This window comes from Pseudorca crassidens, chromosome 7 (assembly GCF_039906515.1).
Source record: "Pseudorca crassidens isolate mPseCra1 chromosome 7, mPseCra1.hap1, whole genome shotgun sequence".
In the NCBI taxonomy this organism is placed as follows: domain Eukaryota; kingdom Metazoa; phylum Chordata; class Mammalia; order Artiodactyla; family Delphinidae; genus Pseudorca; species Pseudorca crassidens.
The window spans coordinates 60,399,280-60,422,431 of record NC_090302.1 but is presented as its reverse complement, the minus strand read 5'-3'; the positions used below and the strand labels follow the sequence as shown (position 1 = coordinate 60,422,431).

At 37.3% G+C, this 23,152-nt stretch overlaps 1 protein-coding gene across 29 annotated transcripts in view; it reads left to right on the top strand.

Moving 5' to 3' along the window:
- The first annotated feature begins 4,390 nt into the window (after nucleotides 1-4,390).
- Nucleotides 4,391-23,152, top strand: part of PTPRD (protein tyrosine phosphatase receptor type D) — a 2,145,367-nt gene continuing 2,126,605 nt past the window's right edge. For 11 of the 29 annotated variants that reach the window (XM_067744371.1, XM_067744369.1, XM_067744361.1 and 8 more), the window contains exon 1: nucleotides 4,393-4,705. The gene's annotated coding sequence lies outside the window, so the exon portion shown is untranslated. Of the gene's footprint in view, nucleotides 4,706-23,152 lie in introns of all 29 variants that reach the window. The other 18 variants (XM_067744358.1, XM_067744357.1, XM_067744348.1 and 15 more) reach the window with 6 other exon arrangements.

Genomic DNA, 23,152 nt, shown 5'->3' with positions numbered 1-23,152 from the left:
AGTATATGCATTATATCAAAACCCATATTTCCCAAGCATTTAGATTTTGTTTAACTTAGCATTAGTCACATGATAAGTTCAGTGGAATAACATTTAAACCATGAGCCGACAATTATCACAAATGATTCCACTCATTAAGGCTCCTTAAATTGGGTACAGCCAAGGCATTTTTTTTTTCTCGTGTGTGTGTGTGTGTGTGTTGTTTTTTTAAGCTTTTTAAAAATTTATTTATTTATTTTTGGCTGTGTTGGGTCTTGTTTCTGTGCGAGGGCTTTCTCCAGTTGTGGCGAGCATGGCCACTCTTCATCGCAGTGCGCGGGCCTCTCACTGTCGCGGCCCCTCCCGTTGCGGAGCACAGGCTCGCAAATGCGCAGGCTTAGTAGTTGTGGCTCACGGGGCCAGTTTCTCCGCGGCATGTGGGATCCTCCCAGATCAGGGCTCGAACCCGTGTCCCCTACACTGGCAGGCAGATTCTCAACCACTGCGCCACCAGGGAATCCCTCTCACTGTGTTTTAAGGTTTCCTAAGCAGAGTTCTTGGCAGCAAAGCATGTGTAACAAATTAGGTAAATTAGGCCGATTTACTCGATTAGAACTCTACCCTCACCGACCAAAATAAAAGTAGAAGAGTAGAGGATTATCCTTGTCTCAGGTGAGATACGTACAAGCAGTCTGACTCATTAAGTGCATGATTTCACACTGTATTATCAATATACGACTGTTTCTGCCAGTCAGCATAACTTGAGAAGCAAAAGTTGAGAAAAGGGAGAAGAAATTAAGTGTACACCATTTATGCAGACTGAAGAAGAAAGAAAAAAGATGGTAAAGTGTGAGAGACTACTACTGACAAATCAAACCCACCCATCAGGTGGTCACAGAATTATCCTCTTTCAATTACTGATCACTGTCTCCCTTGTAGCAGGTTACTTGCTCTTCCTAGCTCCCGTACTACCCTGTTACCTATACCTTCTCCTTTATTTTCAATTCCACGATACAGACTGCTGAATAATTAGGAAGTTTTATCACAATGCTATTAATACATTTAAAGGACATATTAGAACAGGAAATTATTGCCACAGAGTTGCTTTTGTTGCACTGTTAAGCTTAATTCAAAAACTAAGGTAAGAAAGTACTTAATTCCCTCAAAAATCCAAATATAAATTTGGAGATTTCTTCTGCATAAGCAGGCTTTTAAAATCAATTATAAGCTTAAATGTAACATGGCTAACTAAAGTTTTGGTAAATTAAATCATGTGGTAAAATAAACAGAATTTCAAAAGAGACTAATCTTAGATGACTGATATTCAGGACCACCCTGTTTTACCCTATCCCACTTTTTTTTTTAAATTTCTACTTCATGTTTGTTATGATTGTTTTAAACACATGGTTCAATGACCAATCTAAAGAGGTTGCTGCCTTTTAAAAGTAAATATACAACAATAACCCAAAGAGGACATTTAAAGCTGCCTTTTCATTTAAAAAAGAAAAATAAACCATAATATTATAGGAGGTGAAGATAGGTAGTTAGATAATGAAATTGTCTTAATTCTTCAGGCTTGGAGCCATTATCCTCAGAAAAGACACCCCAGTCCAACTCTAATGAATCACCAATAAAATCTCTACAATAAGCTAATCACAATTAACCTGTGTGGTGTCATTAAGCTGGGGGGGGGGGGCGAGGTACAGCAGGAAGGGGATTGATTCTAAGTCTCAGTTTTGATTGTTTTCAGAATCCTGTGTTCTTCTAGAGGACACCAAAAGATAGTTGTGTAGAAGTAAGAGTAAATCAGCCCCAGGGAGCACTGTGAGTGTGAGATGCCAGCTTTGAGCTGAAGTTGAGATGAGTTTCAAGTGCCTGAACACCCCCATAGAGCAGTAAAAAGATATGACATCGATACACTCAGCTGCATCTTGTTAAAAGCTTCCTGCGGGTTGGCAGAATGAAATCTTTATTTAAAATACACAAACTATTGTCAAGGGAAAGATGGAGAAGAGAACACAGTAAAAGGGCCAGATGCTTTGCCTAACCCGCCAGAAGCAGCAGAAAGGGAGAGGTGGTCACACCGTCTTTGCAGCAGCAACAGAAAAGGTGACTAACGCCACCACATCAGCATCCATCTGCTCTTCCCACCGTTTCAAGATGCATTATTTCTTTTATTATTAATTATAAGTGTTTCCGGGGGAGGGCAAATACATGATTACAAATAGCAAGAGCGGAAATCATTTCTGCTGCCACTTGGCATGAGGTACAGTAGTGTATGTAATGAGTGAGTGATGACAGGAAACATAGCAGCAGTGTTCAGCCCCAGCATTTCTCCTACCAATCCGCTCCAACTCGCTCTTCGTAGTCAAGAGGCTGTCTAACAGAAAGTTCATGTAAAACCATTACTGAACACTGACAGGAAGGAACTGAGACAGGGGTGAGTGGTGTGTATTTGTGCAGAGGGAGAAGGAGGGAGGGAAAGAAGGAGAGAGGAAGAGAGAATGAGTTAGTCATCATCTTGCACAGACAACACCGTAAGGGGGGCAGGTGCTTTGCATAATACAAAGATAGACATGCAGTACACATACACACACACTTGCACGTGCAGGAGAAGTCTTTTTGGTTTATATCCTATTTACAAGAACAGCTTTAAGTGATACTAACTGTGTGCAAGTGAACCTTCTTGAATGGGTGAGCTCAGTGGGTTTAAGGTGGCAGAGCAAGGAGCTTGGTAGGGGATGGGTTCAGAAGAAGGGTCACTCCTGAAGAGCAAAGGGGCATGGCAAGCAATGAAGCAGGCATGAATAGAAAAATCACCCTGGGGAAAATGTCACCTATATTGATTAAGCTTTGTTTCTCTTTGGGAGAAAGTGACATTTCTGCTATTAGGTCATGGACAAATAAGTAGATGGCTCACTGCTTTCTGTTTGTGTCCATAGTGCTTACAGCACGTTTGACTAAAGGGTACCTGGAAGTCTCTCTGTTGCGTTATTACAAACAGGATAATTATTTTGGCCTTTTTTTTTTTTTAAAGCACCGACGTAGTGACATTGCTCTCTCTTTAGCAAGAAAGAGAGAGCATTTGTTGCCATAGCTGTATGCTCTGACCAGACATAAATGACGGTGGAGTGATACGCTTTCTGCTAGATTTCTTTCATCCTGCCCACCCTCTTCCCCAGCTCCAGTCCCCTTTTCTAGCTTTGCTCAGGGGACCTAAGTTCCTGTTCCCTGGTATCCGGAGTCTGTGGCACACCACCTTAGTGGCGTTGGCCGCTCTATGGTGGGGGACTGAGCAGGTGGGGAAGAAATTGCTCCCCCAATGCCTGTCCGCGTCCTCTCCTCAATAGCGAGGCTGTTTCCCAGCAACTCTTTTACAGGTTTTTCCCTTCTCAAGTACCACCTCGGCAGAGCCCAGTGTCTCCCTGTATCCCGGCAGCCAGGGTGCCAAGCACCCCAAACGACGACTATTGATACATCCTGTATCTGAGATACAGAACACCCCGGGCGCCACGGAGCCTCCGCTCCCCTTCCTTAACCTCTCAGTAAAGGGGCTCTTCCCAAGCATCGATCGTATTGCAAGTTAAATCTTTAGCCCTTGCATTTTTAAACCCTCCCCCGCTAACCCTAACCGCCAGCTTCCCTCCAAAACAAAAAGCGAAAACACCTGTAAAATAAACGAAAGCACGCGAACACCTGAAGAAGCGCAAGCGGGATTCACACCTGGACAAGTCCTGTGTGGCTTTAGTAGTCGGGAATAGCCCGGGCCCGACATGTCCTCCTCTCCCTGCGCCGACACCACTGGACCCCCGAGCCCTGGAATCCCGCCAAGATCCCGGGGGCGCGGGGTCAGTCAGGACAGCGCCCGGGCAGCTCGGGGGCGCGGCGCGGCTTCCCTCCTCCCGCCCCAGCCCGCGCCCGCACAGCCGCCGCCGTTGGCGCCGCCGCCGCCTTCGCCGCCGCCGCCTCCCGGGCGGGCGCTCTGAACATCCCGCGCCGCGTCCTCCACGCCCTGGGCTCCCGCCTGCCCGCCAGCGGGAGCCGGGCCCGCGCCGCTGGCAGCCATCAAGTGGCTTGTTAAGGAAATGCAGGTGAGTGCTTGCGGCGGGGCGGCTGCTGTCGGAGACGTGGGGTGTGTGCCTGTGTGTGCGAGCGGGAGCAAGAGGGAGCGCGAGCGAGCCGGCCAGTGCGGGAGCTGCCGGGAGATACCCGCCGCCTCGGCTCCGTGCCCCGCCGCGCCCACACCCGGCGGCCCGAGCGCGTGGGGCAGCGCCTCGCCCTGAAAGCGGCTGGCCCCCCGGCTTCTCCGCCAGCCGCTCGCCGGCCTCCCCCGCCCCGCGCTCCCTCCCAGCCCGAGCCCTCCGGCTGCTCCTCCCCCTCGGCGTCCTCCCCTCAGCGCGGCGCTGACAGGCAGCCTCCGCGGGGAGAGTGCAGGTACTTTGCCTTCAGAATAATTTGTAGGACCCCGGCGAGCTTGCGGAGCGCCCTCATTTTCTCCTGTCTTCGCCCCCCTCCCTCCTGAAAAGAAGACCCCACTTTTGAAACAACCAGAACCCGAAGCATCCGACCAAAGCCAAAGCCCGACGGGCGGCTGTTCTTGTGCTGTCCTTTCTTGCAGTTTATTCTGGGCCTGTGTGGAATAGAAAGACAGTTCTTTATTTGACTGGTAGGGGAGAAACGAGAAGACTCCTCAGGCTTTCCAAGGAGGACTGGAGCGGCTGCTTTAGTAAGTAAACTGTGCTTCTGTATTTCTTGTCTTAAACTGAGGCATATGCTGAATGAATGCTTTTCCCCCGATGGTATGGGCGGGCAGTTTTTTCGTTTTACCGGGGAAGAAGTTGATTTATATAACTTCACTAGTTCTTAATTGAGAAGTGGTTTGCTAAGCTTACTTTCTTTTCCTTTTCTTTCTTTCTTTCTTTCTTTCTTTCTTTCTTTCTTTCTTTCTTTCTTTCTTTCTTTCTTTTTCTTTCTTTCTTTCTTTCTTTCTTTCTTCCTTCCGTTCTTCCTTCCGTTCTTCTCTCTCTCTCTCTCTCTCTCTCTCTCTCTCTTCTTTCTTTTTTGGAAGACCGTTGCATTCAGCAGACTTCAGTATGGGCAGTCTTGCTGGGAATCCGATTTTTTAAACGCTGATTGTTCAAGGGCTATGGGAAGCCTGGTTTGTGAAACGTTGGTTGGTTCTAAGATTTAAGGATGGTTTCCTTAAAAAAAGCTTGAACATTCTAACCCTACTGGTTCCCTTCTACTGCTAGCTTCAACCTCAGCCTTAATCCACAGCAACTCTCATCCTTCTCTGACATACTTGGTTGCTTGTTTTATCTTTGGTTCTGAAGAGAGCTTGTTAAAAAAAAAAGAAAAAATTGGGTCAAGGGAAAGTTAATATAGGTGGTTTGAAAGACTGGAATAAAACCCTGCTGAGGTTTCATTATGCTTGTAGGTAGAGGAGATGTGGAAGAAAATCTGGGAATTTTAGCCTAGTTTGTAAAAAAAAAAAACTGGATGAAATTAATTTGGAGAGGGAATGTGAAAAATGTTTTGGAGAGGGCAGGAGCTGAGGCTGTGACTTTGACACAGCAGGTTATAACTTGTGACAGGGGCTCAGCAGCCAGTGACAGGTTTAAGGTGTCTCCTAGGACTGAATATCTCTGCATCAAAAACTTTTGCAGGTGGTATCCCTCTTGGGGCTAACATTACCATGTCAGTAGCTGCAGCATTTCTGTAAAAACAAGTAGGACACTCTTCATCTCTCTGTGAAAGGGTTAATATCTTAAAATTTAAAAAAGAGAGATATACAGTCTAACATTTGCCAGTATTTTGTAATATCTAAATAAAACCTTTGTGTTATGTCAGGAAAAATATAGTTGAGTCAGTCTGTTTTGCACAAGAGGGAGAGAATCAATAACATTTCAGCATTTTTTTTCCTTTATCACTGCCAAATGGATTCTGAATCTAATTCTTCCTGCATTGTTACATATACAGTAGATACAGTAGGAATTGCAGTTTAGTTAAAACAGAGGTGATTTTTAACAAATTAAAACTTCTTTGACATAATAGCACTCATACTGACAAGTGTAGAATAGTGATTAGGAAAAGTTTTTCTGTTATATCTTTAACTTTCAACTTTCTGTGTTAGTATAATATACACTTTTCTAATCAAATCCTTTGAAGAGTTAGAAACCAGACTGAAAATTAAAATCACTTATCTCACAGATTATTTTTAACAAAACACCTTACTATCAAATAATACCTGAGAGTTTTCTTATATTTAGTTGCTGATGATGGTAAAGTGAAAAACAATTACCTTTATATTTACTCAAGTAAATATATAAAAGCAGCTAAATTCATTTGGCATTGATTTTTAAAAATTTAAGAGTGAACTAACGTACAGTGGTATAAAAGAGTGAAAGCTCTTCTTAGAGTTGTTATGGTTATTCAATATCAGAAGCTCTGAATATCTTGGGACATAAGTTTTGGAGGTAATGAAATAACAGTAGGACAGTTGATGAATTTGTTGACATGAAGTTACCATACGTGGAAATCATTTTGGATAGATATATCATTGTTTCTTGTATATTACTCTATCCTATATAAATGTGTTTTCTTAGACGTATTACTGCTCTCAGCTGCCATTTCTATCATTGGTTTAAAGTGAATTTAAATAATTTAAAATGAAGCCTTTGGTTGATCAGATTTGGATTATAGCAAATGACCTCTACTCATTTGTGACCTCAAATATCTGAAAGCATACTTGATGTTTGAAAAAATTATTGAAAAATAAAAGGTGAGTTTGTACTGAGGTAGTCAAACTTAAGAGTGGTTCAAACATGTTATTACCTATATTACTGTTAGACACATATACCACAGAAGAAAAGACATGACAGAATTCGTCATCCTGTTTGAATTTCTGAAAGATTTACACTTAACATGAAAACTAATCTGACACACATTCTGACTCTAATTATGTCATAGTGCTGGGGAAGATAGCCTGAATTAAAACCATTTCTAGTAAAGCTTGCACATATTATATTTGATCACTGTCTCTATGTAATAAGAGAGAAAAAAGTCAAAGCTGGATGGGGCGATTCAGTTGTCAGGTTTTTTTGCCACCAGCTTTTTGTGGAATACAGAGGTTGCAACTTTAAAGTTGAAAAAAGAAAGTTGCTAATGTCAGCAGTAATGTGTTTTATTATGCAATTGTTCTTGTTATTCAGATCAGATAATGGCCCTATGAAATACATAAGCAGTCTACAGGGAATGAATGATTAATTCCTCGAAACATGTGCTTACTAAAGGAGTTCTTACTAATAGAGTGCTGTATACCTGCATTTGCTTACAATTGCAGTTGGTGAGGGCAAACATACTTTTCTTTCTCTTAATATTAACGTAGAATTTACAGGTGTAGTCCTGTCACTATCATTACTTAAAGGTGGTTTTTTGTAGACCACATGGTCTTGCATTTTAGGGAACCCTTAAATGTGATTATTATTTTCTTAAAACTTTTAATTTAGAAAGTAAGACATTGTAAAGTAGATGTGATTTTGGAAGGCTAAACTGTGGTTAAAAATTACTTTGTTTTTCCCTCTATGAAATGACATCCTTTCTCTCCTGTGTACTACTAGTAGGGTGCAGATGCAACCTGCAAGGGCAAAGGATATTTTTCTTTAGTGAGATTAAGTATAAGAGAAAAGCTAAAATATTGCTGGTTTATATAAAATAATTAGCTGGATACTATGTTGAAATTTTAGGAATGGCTACTAGTGCACATGACAGTTGTGGCTACCACTGGTGTAAATTGTTTTGCTGTTAGAAAAGTAATATTGATGTAACTTCTGATATCTCTGCATTTCTAGGACTGGCTTATGGGAGTAGGTGGGGAATGGATGGATTTTATATGGTAATTTGAGAGCAGATGGCCTGAAATGCATGTTACACATTTCAAATTCACCCATCCAAAATCTTCTTTTTAGACATTTCTGAAAAATATGTGACTTTCAAAATTGCCTAATTGAATATCTATCAATATGTCTTTATCTATGAATCTCAAATTTAATATCACAAATAACTAAGATTCCTCCATTGTTTGGAGAAAACACCTCAATTTCAGTTATGTCTTTTTTGGACTTACACTTATACTGAATTTAATAAACTTCAGCAATGCAAATTATATGAAAATATATATTTGATAATGCTAATTTAAAAGTTACGGTGAATATTGGATGAATTGGATTTTGTATCCAGTTGAGTGCCTTTTGAATTCGTTTATCTCCTTATATATTTAAATGCAATTTTTTTATGACTACTGTCAGTTCAGTCAGTTTTAATCAGGCTTTTCAAAAGCAATTTGCCATCCATGAACAATAAATGGATTTCCACTGGTCCAGTTAAACAATGTGTATGTTAACTGTACTTGCAATAATGGTTATGTTTCTTCAAACCCTTTAAAAATGTGTTGAATGAAGGGAAATGAATGAAGAACCAAAAATGAACATTACCCACAAAGTGAACATTTATGTGATTGTAGAATCAGAAGTTTTGAGTTTTCCTCTCACCGTTATAATTGGCTGTGTGACCCCAGGGAGGTAACCTGGACTCTCTGTACCTGGGTTTTCTTCTCTGTAGAGAAATTGACCTACAGTCTGAAAATATTTCAATAACAAAATCTGAGAAACAAGCTAATGTAATTACTAATATAGTTAGTATTAGTGTTTAGCAAATTGTTGAATTACACTATGGCAGCTTGAGAATCTATGTAGGCGTTGGGGCAGCCATCTTGTTTGAAGGATGGCTAAAGAAATTGTTCTGAAGCCATGTTGGAAGTGCTTGGACACTGTTGCTATGTAGATTGAATGTTTATTTGGAGTGCTTTTAAAGGAGGAGGATGGAGATTATGGAAGGAAGGGGGTTGATTAAATTTTCTCTAAATCACCCTTCCCTCTTGCTACTGAAAGAATATCGTATAAATAAGTGTTTTTGGATTTATTACTCTATTCAATACCAGAGGGTATGAGAAGGTAAAAATAAGAGGAATTGCTTAGTCTCTTTTGACATCCTTTTTACTTCTTTTAATTACTTCATGTAAGCTATCTTACAATGTAATGTTTAGATAAATATGCACAATTGAAGTCAACTCATATTTTTTTCTGTGATATCTGTTATAGATGTCACAGCTAGAAGAAACCATAGAAGAATTTATTTCAACCCCTATATTTTAAAGACAAAACTAAAGACTTCAAAGATTAAGAACTATAAAGGTGACATAAATTTCCGAAGTTCACAGAGAGGCTTTCCATCACAGAGCAATAGTATCTAAGATACTACATGGGCAAGAAAACACACGGACAGTCATTTATATACCCGTTAGTAAATTATAAGTTAAAAAAATCTCATTGATGATGTAGGATACATTTCATTTAAAAATATTTTATAGTGATCATACTTCTCATCATGGAAAATGAACACAGAGAAAAAATACATATGGTGTTAATTTTAAGTGCTCTTTTTAAAATAGAAAAAGCCAATAATTTATACAGTTAAAAATTGTAGATACAATTTATCTAGATACAATTCATGTTATATAACTGATGCAATTGGAAACTTCCTCCCCTCTAAGAAAATCAGTGTGCCCAGTCCTTTCTTTTTCTGACAGAAATCTCTGGATGGTAGCAAGTGGCCTATATTTTTATAAATGTTTTATGTTTTAAATCATGGGAGACCGGGAGATCATGCTATATTTAAAATTTGTTTACTTTTGAATGCAAATTATGACTGATTAATTATAGAGAGTGTATTTGCTTTTCTTTGTGTGTATTTGCATGTGTGCCCTTGTGTATGTGTGTGTGTTTAAATGCATCTGTTCAAGATGGAAATTAGTGAAAATAGTGTGCTTAAAAAGTTTAGAAGTGTATATACGATAATTGAGTAGTCAACAGAGAACATATATTAGGGTGTACTGTATCAAATTGCTCTCTGATTAGTCCTTAAATCAAATGAAATTTCAACAGTATACCATATTACCAAGGCCTTCCGCCTTGTAATAATTTCATATATTTTCTGAATACCACATTGTAATAATTAAATATTCTTAAGGTTGAGATGTATAGAATTGCAGAGAACATAATTACTGTTCTTTTACATGTGCTATTATGGACCTTACTTACCTGGTTAAGTGTATGTACTTACATTAGGTGCTAAAAAAGGAAAGGAACAGATTCATATTTGATTATAACATGGTTGGTGACTTAAAAGCAGCCATCTTTAACCTCAAATTAAATGTGTATAATTTTAACTGGGATGTCTTGTTGTAAGATTCATTGCATATATGATGCTATCTGATTTACTTTGTCAAAGAACAAAAAATATTACACTTAAATGCAGAATTAGTGAACTTTTACAAAAAATCCATTTTAAGAATGCAAATATGTAAGCAATCAGCTACACAAGTCTATTAATACATTTATTGTGTTGGGACCCCTGTGAATTATACTTTTCAAAGACTACCCAAAGTTATATTTCTCAAATATAGTTTGTACTGTTGAAAAATAGACCTTTTCAGCAGCTACAAGAAGAGAGAACAAAGCCTGGCAAGCATGTGTGCACATAGACCTCTTTACTACTTACCCACTAAACACATGTGTTATGGGATTTGTATCATAGGATATACTCCTGTTTCTTTCATTAGATTGTCTTGGGACAAAGGCCTAGAACATAGCTTCCTTCCAGTTCTAGAAAAGGTTAATTTAGAATACAGACCAAGAAAAAATAAGAGCAGTAGAGTGTTTCCTATTTGTAAATGAACTGTTCTAGGCCACTTGTCCAAGATATTTATTTAGGTAGGGAAAAAAAAATACTCATCCATGCTGTATCCCTGAGATGTTGTCCAAGTACAGTGACCTAGAATCTTTAGGATCAAGATCATAAATTCTACTTAGAGGTAGAATGAAGGATGCAGAGCGGAGAGGATGGAAGAAAGGAGAGAATTGTTAATCTTGCCTTAGAAGCAATATTCTTCCACTTTTTATTCTTCCCACAAATTGGTTTCAAACTTTGAGATATGACTTTTCACCTTGGAGTAAATGGTCATCAGATTAACAGGGAATCTGGCTCATACCTTCACTGTGCCATAGTCCCAGGTTTTGCCATTGCTACCTTGTATCCATCTGGAACTGTTAAGGAGGTTAGTTTATCAGTTCCTGATCTGTATTAATTCCTCTTTGATTTTGCCACAAAAATCAAGGACGGGAAAATACAGGCACCGTATGCACTACTCCTAGAAGTAACATTCTCTTCTATTTCCCATTTTGGATATATTTTCAAGTCAGAATCACTAGTCAGGATTATGCAGTATGTACCACATGGCGGCATAACCCATATAACACTTGATCCCCAAATATTTATTGTCTCCAGTGTTCCAAGCAACGCTGAGTAAACACTCGTAAGGTAGCAAGTTAAAATTGCCCAAATTGCAACCATCTTATATTCTTATGAAATGTTTCCCCATTATCAAGAATTTTTTTTTATTATTTTTTATTCCATGGAGAAAATGTAATCTCCCTAAAGAATCTCTTCTCTTAAATCACAGGAAAATTTCTTGGTACATGGCTTCTTTTATCATCTCCCCCTGCTCATTGGCTGTCATCCTGAGTCAGAGGCATCTCTTCTAGAAGCTGGGTGGAATCCTTTTTGCTTATGTAGCAGCTGTAGGCTATGCTGTATTCCACTGCAAAGTTGACATCTTTCAACATCTTCAAAGCTGTATTACTCCAATGCTAATTGGTCATGTTCCCCACTCTCCAAAGTTCCAGAGAGGCAGGCAGTAGGGTATGATAAGCATATCACTCTACCCTCCTCATATTGACAAGATATGGAAAACACAAATAAATCTCCAGACCACTGTAGCAGTTTATAGTCCATGTACCAGTCCCTTGTATTTCCAAATTCATGGGATACAATACAAGTTATAGTCAACGATCGTGTTGTTTCAGTTGTAACCAAAGCATCATTGGAGAAGTGTATTGGTTTTACGGGGAAAGAGAACAGAGAAAAAGAGAGGAAATTCTACCTGTACATTTTGCTGTGTGGCTTATTTTCATAAGTGGTCTTATAATATGTACTTTGGATCAAATAACCAAAGAGGAAGACAAAAGTGTAATTTAAATTTTTAGAAACTTACTTGGATTGTTAGATATCTTTGGAGTTAAAAAATTACCATAAATGCACCTCTTGATTTCTCTAGTTTCTAATTTAATTTTAAAGAGTTTCTGTTTTTATTCTCCTTAAGAGCCCTTATCAAAGATACTGTACTTCTCAACAGTAATATTTGAAAAACTGTCCTGAGATAGTGTATTGTTTCACCTACAAGGAAACTTTTACATTTCTAAATTTTAATGCTGGACTATGTGCATTAAAAAGATAGGAAAGTATCTTCCCATCATTTGTTATTTTCCATTTTATTTTATAATATACTCAGTTCTTAATTAATATTTATTAATGGTATTTATTGCAGTGGATCATTGCTTGTAATTTTAGTGTGTAAGGATGTCTGGTGGCTTCTCCTCTGAATGGATATGTTCATTCTGTGTCATTTGTGCTATCCATTTGTTTTCTCCTAGGAAATATATGTGGTTAGCTCTGTAAGACATGTCTTAGCCTCATCATTTATACCTGTGTGGTTCAAGACAACAGGGCTTTCTTGTGGTAGAATTGTGTGCTCTCAGGATTGAATTCAGCACTTCAGTGTCTCATTTCCCTGCCCCTCAGGATGGCATGCCTTCCTCTTGTGCTTTTTTTTTTTTTTTTGGTGCTTTCTATTTTCCCATAGACCACCTCCATTGTGGAAAGTTGCCAGATTTAATAGCATAAATTACACATTCCCTAAGACACATTGATACTTACTGGCTTTTTGAAGTAGTACATCTAAAGAAATATTCCAATTGTAATATATATATATAAATATAGACAATATATATATGCTCTGTGTGTGTGTGTGTTTATATATATGCTGTTTTCAGAGAAAGAAATTTCAGGCAATATTTGTTTTGGTGTGAAATCTTATAGGCTGAACCTGGAGACAAATCCGTTTATGGAGCTAGGTCAGAAGAGATCATATGTTTCCTACTAGAGCAGGCTTCCTTTCTCCCTTATTCAATAGGAATTGAGTATCTCTTCCCATTTCTATTTCTACTGCCAAGTTTCCCTTTTTTGCTCATTTCCTTTGATCTTAATAGGAACCCGGTGCCACAGTTACACAGGGATGACTCTGTTGGTCACGTGAGAATATAGAAGTGTATATTGTTAAGATTTGTTAATCGATTACAGCATTGTTTGTATTGTGCAGTTCCATTACATCTCAGTCATCGCTCTCATCGATATAACAATCTACATTTCATAACTAGTCCATCACTTCTTATGGTTCTAGTCATCACTTCTTATTACATTAAAAGAAAGAAGCAATTTTTTTCCCTAATCAGTGATGGCATCATGGGTTTTGGAATTTTTTGGTTCTGTGGAATCTTCTCGTGAGCTCTGAAAAAACCTTAAGATAGGAGGTGATAATAATAGCTAACATTTATTGACTCTTTAATGTATGCCAGTCAGTATTTTAAGGGCTTCATGGGCATTAACTCACTTATTCTCACCTCAGCCCCATGGAATCAGTACAGTTATTATCTTTAATTTACAGATGAGGAAACTAAAGCTCATAGAAGCAAGGGAAATTTGCCCATTGTAGCATATCAAGTGAAGCACATTTGTGCTCTGCCTGCACATCCCACATTTTAAACCACTTTGCTATATTGACATTTTGACATAGATTTATAATATGTTCTCCCATATGTACAACATTAGTATATAAGAATTCCACAATTGCATAGGTTTTATATGTCAAATGTGGAAAACATGAGGTATCCCAGCTTTGCTTTTATGATATAATTCCTTTAAAATGAAGCCAACACAAATTATTGTAAGTAAATGATAACATACAGGAATGGAACACTGTGAAAGTGTTGCTCAGGGAAACAAAGAAATGAGGACAAATCACACCAAGGCCAACTATCTCCAGATAGCTCTTGCCAAAGTTGAGTGGGTAAGGACTGTGCAAATGCTTTATAGTGTATTCCTTTTCTTTTCTTTTTTTTTAATTTTTTATTGGAGAATAGTTGATTTACAATGTTGTGTTAGTTTCTGCTGTACAGCAAAGTGAATCAGTTATATATATATACATATACCCATGCCTTTTTAGATTCTTTTCCGATATAGGTCATTACAGAGTACTGAGTAGAGTTCCCTGTGCTATACAGTAGGTCCTTATTAGGTATCTATTTTATATATAGCAGTGTCTATTTCTTTTCTTCCTTGGAGAGTGTTGATCTGGTAGAAAGAGAACCTGATGTGCTCTGTTTTTGCCAGTGGCGTCCCTCCAAGCTCAGGTCCCTTCTCAGGAGTAGGTTGAGCAAGGTGGTTCCCACCAAACAGGCAGGCCCCTTCTTGGCCATAGATTTTATGCTGTATCAGCTTTTTACATACCTTGTTACACGTAGTGACTGGTGACCAAGAGCCACAATTTTTGAGAATCAACCAAGATGTGTGAGTCAGTTTGTCTTATGTAGAAGGCATAGAGGAATAGAAATGAAAAGGCAGGGAAGATGAGCTCAGGATGTACCATGGAGTGAGATTTAGGGTCAAGAGGGCCCCATCTACCAGTACTTTAATGAATGTGTCCCATGATAATGACATGAGACTGGCATAACTAACTGGTACAAAGTATAAGTGTTGCTGTTTATAAGCAGTAAAGAAATTAAGAAGAGGTAAACCAAACATTGGTCCTGTAAGAGTCATTTTAATTACAATTATTTTTGTGAACTCTTACTATTTATGTCTCATTGCCATGTAGTCTGGGTATTATTTACACCATTGCACCACATTGGATTAATTCATTGTAAATTTCATTAGATGGCAATAGTAAACTACTTTTGCTTTTCGTTTTTTTCCAGTGTGTTGATCACTTTTCTTGAATTTTTGCATGACTGCTTACTTGAAACTTAAATTGAGGGAATATGAGTCACAGCATAAATCATGATTTAATTTTAAGATTATAAGAATTGAAAAGTTAAACTATTACCTGTACATTAACCAAATTTAAAAAGGTTGAATAAAATAATCTTAGTAAACATTTATTTGGTTTCTAATATATGAGAAATGCTTGATGCTTATTGGTGGAAATCTGGTGCCCTAATTTTGAAAGGACATGAGAAATATCTCAGATGTTCTGTAAAATTATCAGAAATTTGTGACGTTTTAAAAATCAAACTGAATAAAATATTAGCTATACATTTGTCAAGTTATAGTTTTAATTAATACCACAAGATGGCAAAGCATATACAAAAAATCCCATGTTCCCTATATTGGGGGAAATACATAATACCAAAAATAGAAATTTAAAGTTATTTTATAACTCATATTTCAAGAGGCACAAACCTCTTCCTTACAGGTGTGAAAGGTATGGAAACACTTAATGAACAAGTTTATTGGATTATCTTTTCCCCCCAAGGTGTTCCTAAAGTCTTTCCTCCCTAAGGTGTTCTGATTACTTGCCAAGAAAATTCAATGGATTTTCCTTTCAAAGTGAGAATTGAGGAGTAGAAAATGTGCCAGACTCGGCAGTTCTGTGATGCAAACTTATGCCCTGGAGACCTTTGTAGGACTGCTAAACTGTTAAAATGCTTGTTACAAGCAAGGGTTTGGCCTTCTGTCCCTGAAAAGCTTGTAGGAGGAGCAGTGGTCAAGAATAAAAAACAAAGAAACCCTGGACTCTTTCACACATTGGCAATAATATCTTTTTATTTCTTTTGATTTATGAACAAAGAAGACATAATCTTCAGATCCGAAGTGTTTTTAAACGGGTAGTCCTAATTATTATTAAAATGTAATATACTCATTATATACAGTATAATTTGCATATACAGTATGGGTTATACAAGATACCTTGGATTAGATCTCTGCAGGCAAACAAATGTAATAGGTGCAGAAAATTAGCTAAAATAAGCAGAATCTGCAACTTCAAGAGAGTAAAGTTTTTTAAAGGTCTGGGTTGTCTCATCAAATTTGTACCAGCATCCACCTTTATCTCAGTGGGGTCCTACCACAAAAATGATAACTATTAGTGACCAAGCTCTGTCAGGCCCACCCTGTATTATTTACTAAAATTTCCCCCATGCCATAATTTTGCTTCAGGGTCTTACCAAATTGTCATATTCCATTCAGGCTGCTATAACAAAAATACCATAGACTAGGTAGCTTATAAACAACAGAAATTTATTCCTCACGGTTCTGGAAGCTGGCATGTCCAAGGTCAAGGTGCTGGCAGTTTTGGTGTCTGGTGAGAGCCCATTTCGTGGTTAGTAAGCAGCCTTCTTCCTGCTGTATTCTCACATGGTGGAAAGGGCAGGGGAGCTCCCTGCAGTCTCTTTGTAAGGGCACTAATTCCATTCTTGATGGCTCTACCTTCATGACCTACACCTCCTAAAAGTCCCACCTCCATATACCATCACATGGCGGAATAGATTTCAACATAAGAATTTTGGAAGGAGGCAACATTCAGTCCATAGCACAAATCTTATCTGGATGACTACTTCCTGTCTTCTCACTTCTACCTTATCTTCTCTATTCTTTTCTCTGCCACCAAAAGATTTTTTTTTTCCAAAATGCAAATCTGATCATGCTTAAAGCATTAAAAGATTCTTTATTGCCTGGAGTATAATGTTGAAAGGAAAACTTAGTGTGCCGTAAATGGGCCTTCCTGACTCAGGTTGCAACCTTTTCATCATTATTTCTTGCCTTCTCCCCTGCTGCACTATGTACTCTATAATAAAGCCATATAAACACATTGAAGTTAACGACTGAATAATTTAGGTAGCTTATGATGAAAATGATAACGATGATGACGATTTATAATTGCTTTTTCCTTTTTGAAGAGGCTTCTCAAATTTTGCACTATTACATGTATGTGTCCTTCAGACACTAATTCTGAATCTGACTTCAGAGTATCATGAGTATCCTTTCCAGTCAATGACATATATACAATAGAATGCCAAATTTGAGGGACTTCTTTCTTTTTGTGGCTTTGCTCAAGATGAACCACCTACTATATTATTTCTGCACAACAAATCAATCAGTTTTCTGTTGCTTCCCAGCAGCGGCCAGTATCTGCCATACAAAGTAATGATCTCTAGCAAAATTTTATGTTGTGTTTCCCCTGCCAACTCCAAAGTGGTCAGCCTCCTTTGGCTTACCATCCTGGAACTGTGTGGGTTTCTTACTGTAGCCCAGCCCTCATAAGAACAGACTCTGCTGCTCACAGCTTGGCTGGGCTCCAGGTCTTTGTTGCTGGAAATGCTACTGTAACATCTGTTGGGTATGGCATGTATGTAGTTACTGTCATTAATCTTAAGAATTTGGGTGCACTTTCCAGGATCGTGGCACACACTGTATAACATGAAATCTGTCTTGAAGAGAATGTTGCAGATCAAAAAGGGAAACAGTTCATGGTATGTTTTTACAATGTAGCTTTGATATTAAGAACTTCCGAAAAACCTTTGTTGGATATTTAGATAACATATGACTGCTTTTTTGTTGAATTACCAGGTAGAAATTATTTTTTAAGGAAATTTGTTTATACAAGGGCTTGAAAAAAATCATTGATTTTTTAATCCATTTTGTCTTAGGAAAGGTACCCCAGATTTTAAAGTGATATATCATAAGATGAAGTAAGTATGTAATCACAGCTTCCATGTCTGCATTTTTAGTGACCTTTGAAAATATTGCATGAACCCCTTTTTAGACTACACATCCAAAATAATGTGATGACTGCAAAAATATTGATTGGGTCCATATTAATATATTTCTGTGGTCTAAAGAACCCTTTTTTTTTTTTTTTTTTTTGCGGTACGCGGGCCTCTCACTGTTGTGGCCTCTCCCATTGCAGAGCACAGGCTCCGGACGCGCAGGCTCAGCGGCCATGGCCACGGGCCCAGCCGCTCCGCGGCATGTGGGATCCTCCCAGACCGGGGCACGAAGCCGTGTCCCCCGCATCGGCAGGCAGACTCTCAACCACTGCGCCACCAGGGAAGCCCTAAAGAACCCATTTTATTGGGTCTATTTCTTTGTATCAGTATCAGTAACTAAAGCTGATAATTATTGAGTCTGATCTGTTGGGGAGATTGGAAGGACTGGGAAGGGGGAAAGCTGAGCAGAAGAGGAAAGAATCAAGATGTTATTGCTGAAAAAGTCACAAAACTGAGGGGAAAAAAACGCCTATGTTTTTGGAAAATAGAGTAATCTTGAGTTATTGCAATCCATGCAAAATCTCAGAATTGAGTTCTCTGATTAAGTAACTTAACAGCCACATGATCACTGGAATAGTTTGGAAAATTATAAAATATTCATGACCAAACTTTGAAAAAAAGTTGCAGTATTTGTCCTGGTAAGCAGTTGGTTGTTCATTTGTTTGTCTTTTCCCATAGAGTAACCAATCTAAGAATTCCAGAGCCCATCGCCCACATTTTGGCTCATCTATCGGTATTCCTAATTGATTTAAAATTAAATGAATTTAAAATACTTATTAACCCAGATGGTACACTTCAAAAAATAAATCAGTAGTAAATAATTATAGAGTCAGCATTCAACATTGTACAAGTTAGATTACATATTAAACCTTTATAACTGTGTGACCCCAAAACAAAGTATCTGAAATGAAATAGAAATATTTTTCTTACATAATAGTCCTCAGTTGAGTGGCTCAGGCTGATGGGATGACACTTGTTTCACAAGGACATTCATGGACCCAGGTTTCTTCCATCTTGCTGCTCAGCCATTACCTAGAGAGGAGTCCTTATCTTCAGGGTCAAATTTAGATAATAAATAGATAGGAAGTTAAGGGAAACAGCGTTGCTTTAAGGGAATTTCCATTCCAGTCACATTGAATCTAGTCATATGGTCATATCTGGCTGCAAGGGAAGCTGGTAAATGTAGTGCCTAGCTGGGTGGCCAGGTAACTAGCTAAATTGGGGAGTTGCTTCTATTAAAAGGAGGAAGAGGAAAACAGATACTGAAGGAGTTAGTATTCTCCACTTTAGTTATTTACATCTTATAAAAAAATTGGTGAGAACTTAACATTGTCTCCCTTCTTTTCTTTATATCTTGCACAACTTTTCTATACTCTGAATCTAGAATAGGTAGTTGAGATGTTTTGTCGTCTATTCTGTTGTTTGGATTAGCAAGAAAAAGTCTAGGTGAAAACATTTAGTATTACTAATAATGAACAAGAGGCTCCATGATATTCAATACCAAGTTTTTATAATTATTTTTTCAGAATTAAATGTGAAATTAGAACCCAGGTAACTTAACTGACATTTCAGACTACTGTGCAATAAAGAATGTGTCTGGACTTCTGTAAAATTTTAATGTATTTTATACAGAGAATCACCTAAAAATGTAAAACTTTAAAGAAGATTGCTAAATTGTTGCAGCTAATTTTTCTTTTTAACCTTCATTTTCCGTCCATGATAGTGAATTTATCTGTGCTGTGTGGGTTGAGCTCACAAACAGAAATCATGGGCTGAGTCTTATTTGCTTTAAATTATGACAGTAGGTCAATTCCTTTCTCTGAAGACACATCTACTTTGAGCTAAGAAATTCAAAATACGTAATACTTACGATAAAAATGAATACAGTATCTGAGATGAAATCAAAGAATGAGTTAATAAAAAACATAGAATTGATACTTTGCAGTTATAATCCGTGTCTTTTCAGGTTTTGTAAAATTTTCTGCCTTTAGAAAACTGAGCCTCAATCTGTGGCTTGCTGGTCACTCCATACACAGTGCAGTTGTCTGATAAGACTATCTTGGTTTCTGGTGAATCCTGCTGGTAAATTTGATGAGGGCAGCAAATGCCTGAATCTTGCATCACACCCATCCATCAGGAATGCATTAGTCTTCATGCTTTCCCAGGGAAGAATTTTTATGAAGTTGTCCAGGGAATCAGAATAAAATGATAACTTATAGCAGGCCCATCTGGAAAGACCCAATATTCAATGGAAGTCATGTTATGTTGTTAATATACACTGTAGAATTACTTATGAGAAGGTGTAAAATGCTTCTTGCTGACATTCTAGCTATAAATAATGCAAGAGTAAACACTTTAATAATTTCAATTAATACTGAAGTGTAGCTTTAATTTTTCTAATTACAGCCGATATTCCTAAATCTGGGACTTCTGGCGGAAGTTAATGAAATCTTTGCTTACCGTTGCAGTTGTATTATAGAACTTGCTGTTGAAGTGCAGGATGCTTTAATTAAAAATATTTTCTAATCTAAAATGTGCTGTTTTAATGCCTTAAAAAAGTTTCAAGTCATGCGTTATTTTAAAATGGATCTTAAATGAATCCAACTGCATTTTTTGATTTCTGTTCATTTGGTATTTCAGTGTTAATAATATGCCAATTTTTCTTCATAGAGTCAAATGGTGACTCATTGAATTAGTTCAGTAAATTCATTTGAGGAATGAAACTCTGATAGTGCTCAACGTATGTTTATACAAAGAATAGCTTTTTATCAGTTTGCTCTGGATAGAAAAAACTCAAATAAATTATTAAATTATTACAGGCTATAAATAAAGTATTTAACAAGTATATTTGCATGTGCTAAAAATTTTAATGGACAGTCTTGGTACCAACATATAACATGCTTTGTTACCAATAGTATGGATAATAAGCAAGGACATAAAAGGGGTCCCCCAAAATTTCTTCCCCAAATATGTTATTGGGTGCCAAATAAACTGTTTAACACATGTATCTGCATATTCTAAACAACCTTCAGGGACAATCATGATACCAAGTAATGACATGCTTCATTATCAATAGTACAGATAATAAATAAGGGCATTAAAAAGGCTCCCCCCAAGTTTCTTCCCCAAATATATTATTATTTGGCACCAAATAAACTACTTAACATGTGTATTGTATATGCTAAATAATTTAATGGACAATCTTGCCACCAAATAATAGTATATTTGCGGGAGAAATTTTGAGGGAGCCTTTTTCATTTATTTATTTTTTTGCGGTACGCAGGCCTCTCACTGTTGTGGCCTCTCCCCTTGCGGAGCACAGGCTCCGGATGCGCAGGCTCAGTGGCCATGGCTCACGGGTCCAGCCGCTCCACGGCATGTGGGATCTTCCCGGGCTGGGGCACAAACCCGTGTTCCCCTGCATTGGCAGGTGGACTCTCAACCACTGCGCCACCAGGGAAGCCCGAGGGAGCCTTTTATATTCTTATTATCTGTGCTGTTGGTAATGAAGCATGTTTTTTCATGCAATACTTTGTGTCTCATTTGCTATGTATAATAGCAAAAAATAAATCAAAGATCATGATGTAACTAGAGAAAATCCTTTAGTAATCATGATACAAAGATAGCTATACAATGTCTTTAGCCTTTTTGGATCAATTCTTTTTAGAAACAGTCATAAATTTTTCATGTTTGATTTGATTTACTTGGCAAAAGTTACATATACTACCTAGGACTTGGTCTTTATTACCAGTCAGATATATTATGTTTGCACATGTTATACTTATTCTCATACCCTGTAACCAAATGTTATTCTAATAGTAAATTCAAATACTCTGAACAACTGTGAGGCTTGTAACTTATAGTTTAACTAATTCTTATATGTATAGATTATATATTTCCTAACAAAATAAGTTATTTTTCTGTAACTTCAATTCTTGACTGCTAGCTTCTCATTTTTCACATTTTACCAGCTCTTCAAGGTGTTCACCATTATACCCAATTTGGAGCCAAAGGTAAATTTAACCAGTGCTCCATTTAACGAAAATAATTAATGTACATATTAAATTATGAAGCCCATAAGAAATAGTATACAATCATTGTAATATGTATGCTTATTCTTTGTTTCCTTTTATTTTATGCTCTCTTTAAAATTTGGTCATTGTTTATAACCACACAAAAAATATTATTTTAGAAAAAAATTATCTTAGTAATTGCTAGACTATGAGGGCCTAATCTAATTGTGTATGACATGGGCTCATTAAATGTGAGTGAGTAGATTAACAAACATATGTGTGTGTATATATATATATACACATATGTATATATATACATATGCACACAAACACACAACATGTGGCTGTGGATGTGATGAATATGCTACATATAAACATAATTAAGTGCTTTTGGGAAGTTTTGACAACTTTTACTTCTTTTTGTTCAATATACATTCTATAACAAAATAAATGATTAACAAATTTGATAACAAAATAAGCAGTTCACTATTTTTAAGTATAGTGTTTAATAGTTAAATTGATTAGGAACCTGGGCTTTAGAAATAGTGAAACTCAGATCAATTCTAGCTCTACTAATTATTAGATTCTTGATCTTCAGCCAGTTACTAATGTCAGCAAACTTCAGTTTTTTCATCTGTAAAGCAGAAATCCTATTACTTACCTTTAAGGTGTTTTTGTCGAATTAAGTCAGAACATAAATGTAGGTATAAATAAAGGTGTATGTTTGTATGTATGTGACTGTGATTATGAGGGATTAGAAGAAAATATTTGAAAGGAAAATAGTTTCAATTATTTTTAAAATCACACTACAAATAATATGCATAAAGAGGTAGGGGTAATGGCAATATCTCATCCTTTCTCTTTTAGAATGTATAGAACGTATTTAATTAATATACAGTGGACTAATGCATATGCATTTTTTATCTCTTATTACATGAGATCATCATGTTATATTCTTAATTTTTAAAGTCTTAGATTTATTATGGAAAAAAGCACTTGTACATTCATTAGGTTTTATTTTTAATTTTTTTTAATAAAGTAGCTGTAGCTTGTAGGGAAAGTATTTTAAAATGCACACTAAGGTGGGCTTTGGAAATTAGTTAATGCTTATCACTGATACCTAATTCTAATTTTAATTTATTATATAAATAAATTTATTATAATTTATTAATAACATCCACAGATTGAATAAAAAAGTTCCCAGAACTATTAATAATGTGGGCAAATTGTATTTAAGGCATAGTTATGACCCCGAAGCTACCCAGCAAAATGAGCCAAAAAGCAAAACCCAACTGCATATAGAAGATCAGCTTATTTGGTGAG